This window comes from Lissotriton vulgaris, unplaced genomic scaffold (assembly GCF_964263255.1).
Source record: "Lissotriton vulgaris unplaced genomic scaffold, aLisVul1.2 SCAFFOLD_6507, whole genome shotgun sequence".
Classification (NCBI taxonomy): Eukaryota; Metazoa; Chordata; class Amphibia; order Caudata; family Salamandridae; genus Lissotriton; species Lissotriton vulgaris.
In genome coordinates this window covers 35001-42500 of record NW_028247028.1, presented here as the reverse complement: position 1 = coordinate 42500, position 7500 = coordinate 35001, and positions in this window count along the sequence as shown.

Here is a 7500-nt window from a genome sequence, read left to right as displayed (position 1 = left end):
CATCGGCGATGGGGCTGAGCGGCAGGTGCGTACCCGGGCCCCTGGGGGCCCCGGCGGGCAAGCCCGGGTCCTGCCTTCCCCGGATTCAGAACCGCCGGACCTATCGGAGGTCGGACTGTAGAAAAAAACTCGGAGAAAAGGAACCATCGGGAAGGGGCTGAGAGGCAGGTGCGTTCCCGGGCCCCTGGGGGCCCCGGCAGGCGGGCCCGGGTGCTGCCTGGCCCCGTCTCAGCATGGCCAGACCTCGCGGAGGCCTGCCTGAGCAAACTCGGAGGAAAAGGCCCATCGGCAAGGGGGCTGAGCGGCAGGTACGTACCCAGGCCCCTGGGGGCCCCGGCGGGCATGCCCGGGACCTGCCTTCCCCTGATTCAGAATCGCAAGACCACACGGAGGTCTGTCTGACCCTCTCCCTACTAATCCGGAGGAAAATTACCCCCCTTTCTTGTAATCCGTGCACTTGAGGTGACAGAGGGGACCTAAGGCGCAAAAGTGCCCGACCTCCTGGAGCCCTCGCTGGGATCCGGGAGGCAAATGGCACCTCATCGGGACTTCCAGGGAAGTTCGGCCATCTGGTCGCCCCCATAGGAAAGCATTGCCGGAGACCAGATGGCCGAGGCGATCCTGGAGACCAGATGGCCGAGGCGATCCTGGAGACCAGATGGCCGAGGGGATCCTGGAGACCAGATGGCCGAGGGGATCCCAGAGACCAGATGGCCGAGGGGATCCCGGAGACCAGATGGCCGAGGGGATCCCAGAGACCAGATGGCCGGGCACGAAAGTCAAGCCAGCCTATGTCACTCTGTGCCCCAACGAAAAAGTGAGCTGGCGTCAGTGAAAGGGCGGGTTGGGGACCGGAGGCCCAGGGCCTAGCACCCGACCCGGGGCCCGGACGGGCCCCTGGACCCAGCCTGGGCTCTAATGCCCGGAGACGCAGGGGAAGCCTCCCCGGGCCCTCCGGACCCCGTCCCAGGCACCCTGCCACGCAGCAGGACCAAGGACAGAGCCCGGGATGGGGAGGCCGCCCTCCCCGGGCCCTCGGGGGCCCCGGCCGAAGCTCCTGAACTCAGTCCGGCAAGAGGAGGCTTCCCGGGCACAACGGAGCCCCGTCCCGGGGCTTTGGCAGTGTGGCATGTCGGTGGACGGCGCCCAGGGCCGTAGCACACAACCCGGGGCCCGGCCGGGCCCCTGGACCCAGCCGGGGCTCCCGGGCCCGGAGGCGCAGGGGAAGCCTCCCCGGGCCCTCCGGACCCCGTCCCGGGCACCCTGCCACGCAGCAGGACCAAGGACAGAGCCCGGGATGGGGAGGCCGCCCTCCCCGGGCCCTCAGGGGCCCCGGCCGAAGCTCCTGAACTCAGCCCGGCAAGGGGAGGCTTCCCGGGCACAACGGAGCCCCATCCCGGGGCTTTGGCAGTGTGGCATGTCGGTGGACGGCGCCCAGGGCCGTAGCACACGACCCGGGGCCCGGCCGGGCCCCTGGGCTCCCAAGCCTGGAGGCGCAGGGGAAGCCTCCCCGGGCCCTCCGGACCCCGTCCCGGGCACCCTGCCACGCAGCAGGACCAAGGACAGAGCCCGGTATGGGGAGGCCGCCCTCCCCGGGCCCTCGGGGGGCCCCGGCCGAAGCTCCTGAACTCAGCCCGGCAATGGGAGGCTTCCCGGGCACAACGGAGCCCCATCCCGGGGCTTTGGCAGTGTGGCATGTCGGTGGACGGCGCCCAGGGCCGTAGCACGCGTCCCGGGGCCCGGCCGGGCCCCTGGGCTCCCAAGCCCGGAGGCGCAGGGGAAGCCTTCCCGGGCCCTCCGGACCCCGTCCCGGGCACCCTGCCACGCAGCAGGACCAAGGACAGAGCCCGGGATGGGGAGGCCGCCCTCCCCGGGCCCTCAGGGGCCCCGGCCGGAGCTGCTGAACTCAGCCGATGGAGGGGAGGCTCCCCGGGCTCGAAGGAAACCACGTCCTGGTCCTTTGTCAGTGCGGCAGGCCGGGGGACCGGGCCCAGGGCCGGGGCACCCGACCCGGGGCCCGGCCGGGCCCCCGGACCCCATCCAGGGCTTCCTGCCACGCGGCAGACCCAGGGACGGATCCGGGGCTGGCCCGGCATCCTGGCATGTCCAGCTGACGGCTGAGGACCGCTAGGCCGAGGGGGGTCCCAGAATACCTTGTCCCTACCAATCCGGAGGAAAATTACCCCCATTTCTTGTAATCCGTGCACACGGGGTGACAGAGGGGACCCAGGGCGCAAAAGTGCCCGACCTCCTGGAGCCCTCGCTGGGACCTGGGAGGCGAGTGGCACCCCATCGGGACTTCCAGGGAAGTCCGGCCATCTGGTCACAGCATAGGAAAGCTTCGCGGGCGACCAGATGGCCGAGGCGAGAGGGGCGACCAGATGGCCAGGAGCGAAATGACGCCAATCTGTCTGCCCCGGGCCTGTAGGGCTCAGGAGCTGCGGGGCCCCTGGGCTCTGGGACTGCAGGGCTCGGGGACTGCAGGGCTCCACGGCTGCAGGGCTCCGGGGCTCCGGGGCTCCAGGGCTCCAGGGCTCCAGGGCTCCAGGGCTCCAGGGCTCCAGGGCTGCAGGGCTCCAGAGCAGCAGGGCTCTGGGGTTGCAGGGCCCGGGACCCATGGAGCCCGTCCCAGGACCCATGGAGCCCGTCCCAGGCTCTTCCCCACGCCGCGGGTCGGAGGAGGGAGCACGGAAGCCTGGGAGGTGTTGCCCCGGGCACATCCCATCTGGTCCCTAGGAAGGGGACCGCCAGCACAGGCAGGCGGGCCCGGGTGCTGCCTGGCCCTGTCTCAGCATGGCCAGACCTCGCGGAGGCCTGCCTGAGCAAACTCGGAGGAAAAGGCCCATCGGCGATGGGGCTGAGAGGCAGGTGCGTACCCGGGCCCCTGGGGGCCCCGGCGGGCGGGCCCGGGTCCTGCCTTCCCCGGATTCAGAACCACCGGACCTATCGGAGGTCGGAATGTAGGAAAAAAACTCGGAGAAAAGGAACCATCGGGAAGGGGCTGAGAGGCAGGTGCGTTCCCGGGCCCCTGGGGGCCCCGGCGGGCTGGCCCGGGTGCTGCCTGGCCCCGTCTCAGCATGGCCAGACCTCGCGGAGGCCTGCCTGAGCAAACTCGGAGGAAAAGGCCCATCGGCAAGGGGGCTGAGCGGCAGGTATGTACCCGGGCCCCTGGGGGCCCCAGCGGGCATGCCCGGGTCCTGCCTTCCCCTGATTCAGAATCGCAAGACCACACGGAGGTCTGACTGACCCTCTCCCTACTAATCCGGAGGAAAATTACCCCCCTTTCTTGTAATCCGTGCACTCGAGGTGACAGAGGGGACCCAAGGCGCAAAAGTACCCGACCTCCTGGAGCCCTTGCTGGGATCCGGGAGGCAAATGGCACCTCATCGGGACTTCCAGGGAAGTTTGGCCATCTGGTCTCCCCCATCGGAAAGCATTGCGTGCGACCAGATGCCCGAGCGGTACCGTGCGACCAGATGGCCGGGATCGAAAGTGCTTCACACCCCGAGCCTTCGTGGTGGGGCTCCTGCCTGCCTGCCTGCCTGCCTCCGTCCGCGGCGGACGGGAAAGACCATCCGCCATCCTAATTTACCCCAGGCTTAACGGGTCACCCTTAACATAGCCAGGACGATGGGGCCGATTATGATGGCGAACGGGAAAGACCGTCCGCGGAGGACGGGAAAGACCGTCCGCGGTGGCAACGGACAGGAAAGACCATCTGCAGGGCGGATGCGAAAGTGAAGGCCCGTCCCGGGCACTCGGCCATGCAGTGGAGAAGTGTGGCTCAATGGTTAGCGAGTCAGACCCTGATGCAGAGGTCTAGCCCGGGACCAGGGTTCGATTCCCCGCCTCGGCGGGTCTTGGGCTCAAAATCCCACGGAACTGATAATTTTCGCCTCGGTGCCTATCCCAATCATGGGGTCCCCCTCACCAGCCTGGGAGGGGTGTCCTGCCTTGCCCTGATTCAGAATCACCAGACCACACGGAGGTCTGACTGACCCTCTCCCTAGTAATCCGGAGGAAAATTACCCTCTTTTCTTGCAATCCGTGCACATGAGGTGACAGAGGGGACCCAAGGCGCGAAAGTACCCAACCTCCTGGAGCCCTCGCTGGGATCGGAGAGGCAAATGGCACCTCATCGGGACTTCCAGGGAACCCCGGCCACCTGGTCGCCCCATTGGAAAGCATTGCGTGAGACCAGATGGCTGGGCTCGAAAGTGCTTCCCACCCCGAGCCTTCGCGGTAGGGTTCCCGCCTGCCTGCCCACGCAAGGCAGGGCTCAGGGACACCGGCTGGGCCTCAGGCAAGGGGTGGACCACCAGAGCTCTCGGGCCTGGACGCCCGGGGGGGGTGGACTGCCTGGGACCCATTGGTCGCGTTGTAACAGTAGGTAGTTGTAATAGTATGCTTTGTAACATGGTACATCCGGTGCTGGGCTTTTCTGCCGCCGGCGCCGGGGATCGAACCGTGAGCTCCCCCCAGCGCAATGCGTTGTAACAGTAGTGCGTTGTAACAGGTGTATACCGGTATGGATGTACCATGTTACAACGCATACCATTACAACGCATTGCGCTGGGGGGCGCTCACGGTTCGAAAAGCCCAGCACCATGTGACTCTGAGGAATAGCTGACGCCGCGGCTAGGGCGGCTGACTCTGAAATCTGGAGATCACGGTTCGATCCCCGGCGCCGGCGGCAGAAAAGACCAGCACCATGTGACTCTGAGAAATAGCTGACGCCGCGGCTAGGGCGGCTGACTCGGAAATCTGGAGATCACGGTTCGATCCCCGGCGCCGGCGGCAGAAAAGCCCAGCACCATGTGACTCTGAGAAATAGCTGACGCCGCGGCTAGGGCGGCTGACTCGGAAATCTGGAGATCACGGTTCGATCCCCGGCACCGGCGGCAGAAAAGCCCAGCACCATGTGACTCTGAGGAATAGCTGACGCCGCGGCTAGGGCGGCTGACTCGGAAATCTGGAGATCACGGTTCGATCCCCGGCGCCGGCGGCAGAAAAGCCCAGCACCATGTGACTCTGAGGAATAGCTGACGCCGCGGCTAGGGCGGCTGACTCCGAAATCTGGAGAGCACGGTTCGATCCCCGGCGCCGGCGGCAGAAAAGCCCAGCACCATGTGACTCTGAGGAATAGCTGACGCCGCGGCTAGGGCGGCTGACTCTGAAATCTGGAGATCACGGTTCGATCCCCGGCGCCGGCGGCAGATTAGCCCAGCACCATGTGACTCTGGGCAATAGCTTGCTTAATCTTCCCGACGGCCCCTAGCGACCCTTACGGGTGATTGTGCGCTTTACAAATGTGGATTATTATTATTATTTGGCCCGATTCCGATCCGGTTCGTAAAAGCACATCCGCCCGAATCTGTCGGACGACCACGTACGCCCGGGGGAGGTCTGCCCAGGACCCGTGGAGCCCTTCCCGGGTACTTTGCAATGCCGTTGGCCTCCTGGAGATGGGTGCCCCGGACGCCCGGGGGAGGTCTGATCGGGACCCGTGGAGCCCTTCCCGGGTACTTTGCAATGCCGTTGGCCTCCTCGAGATGGGTGCCCCGGACGCCCGGGGGAGGTCTGCCCGGGACCCGTGGAGCCCTTCCCGGGTACTTTGCAATGCCGTTGGCCTCCTGGAGATGGGTGCCCCGGACGCCCGGGGGAGGTCTGCCCGGGACCCGTGGAGCCCTTCCCGGGTACTTTGCAATGCCGTTGGCCTCCTGGAGATGGGTGCCCCAGACGCCCGGGGGAGGTCTGCCCGGGACCCGTGGAGCCTTCCCGGGTACTTTGCCATGCCGTTGGCCTCCTGGAGAAGGGAGCCCCGGCTGCCTAGGTAGGTGTTTTCCAGGCACATCTGATCTGGTCCCCCCCAGGCAGAGAACTGCAAGAAGTGTCTGGGCATACCTTGTCCTTAGTAATCCGGAGGAAGGCTACCCCTCTTTCTTGGAATCCGTGCGCCCCGAGTGACAGAGGGGACCCAAGGCGCGAAAGTACCCGAGCTCCTGGAGCCCTCGCTGGGATCCGGGAGGCAAATAGCACCTCATCGGGACTTCCAGGGAAGTTCGGCCATCTGGTCCCCCCCCCATAGGAAAGCATTGCAGGAGACCAGATGGCCGAGGCGATCCTGGAGACCAGATGCCCGAGGGGATCCGGGAGACCAGATGGCCGAGGGGATCCCGGAGACCAGATGGCCGAGGGGATCCCGGAGAACAGATGGCCGGGCACGAGAGTCAAGCCAGCCGGTGCCACTCTGCACCCCGACGAAAAAGGGAGCTGGCGCCAGGGAACGGCAAGGTGGGGACCGGAGGCCCAGGGCCGTGGCACCCGACCTGGGGCCCGGACGGGCCCCTGGACCCAGCCTAGGCTCCGATGCACGGAGACGCAGGGGACGCCTTCCCGGGCCCTCCGGACCACCGTCCCGGGCACCCTGCCACGCAGCAGGACTAAGGACAGAGCCCGGGAGGTGAAGGCCGCCCTCCCCGGGCCCTCGGGGGCCCCGGCCGGAGCTGCTGAACTCAGCCGAGCGAGGGGAAGCTCCCCGGGCTCGAAGGAACCCCTGTCCTGGTCCTTTGGCAGTGCGGCAGGCCGGGGGACCGGGCCCAGGGCCGTGGCACCCGACCCGGGGCCCTGCCAGGCCCCCCCGGACCCCATCCAGGGCTTCCTGCCACGCGGCAGGCCCAGGGACGGATCCGGGGCTGGGGGGGGCATCCTGGCATGTCCAGCTGCCGGCTGAGGACGGCTAGGCCGAGGGGGGTCCCAGAATACCTTGTCCCTACCAATCCGGAGGAAAATTACCCTCCTTTCTCGTAATCCGTGCACGCGAGGTGACAGAGGGGACCCAGGGCGCAAACGTGCCCGACCTCCTGGAGCCCTCGCTGGGGTACGGGAGGCGAATGGCACCTCATCGGGACTTCCAGGGAAGTCCGGCCATCTAGTCGCCCCCATTGGAAAGCATTGCGGGGGACCAGATGGCCTAGGCGATCCTGGAGACCAGATGGCCGGGAGCGAAATGACGCCCAATCTGCCTGCCCCGGGCCTGTAGGGCTCGGGGGGCCACAGGGCTCGACGGCTCCGGGGCTCCGGGTCTCCGGGGCTGCAGGGCTGCAGGGCTCCGGGGCTGCTGGGCTCCAGGGCTCCAGGGCTCGGGGGCTGCAGGGCAGCAGGGCTCTGGGGCTCCGGGGCTCCGGGGCTGCTGGGCTCCGGGGTTGCAGGGCCCGGGACCCATGGAGCCCGTCCCGGGCTCTTCCCCACGCCGCGGGTCGGAGGAGGGAGCCCCGGACACCTGGGAGGTGTTGCCCGGGGCACATCCCATCTGGTCCCCGGCAGGGAACCACCAGCCCCGGGAGGGTGCCTGGGCATACCCTTGCACCTACTAATCCGGAGGAAAATTACCCCCCTTTCTTGTAATCCGTGCACGCGAGGTGACAGAGGGGGCCCAGGGCGCAAACGTGCCCGACCTCCTGGAGCCCTGGCTGGGATCCGGGAGGCAAATGTCACCCC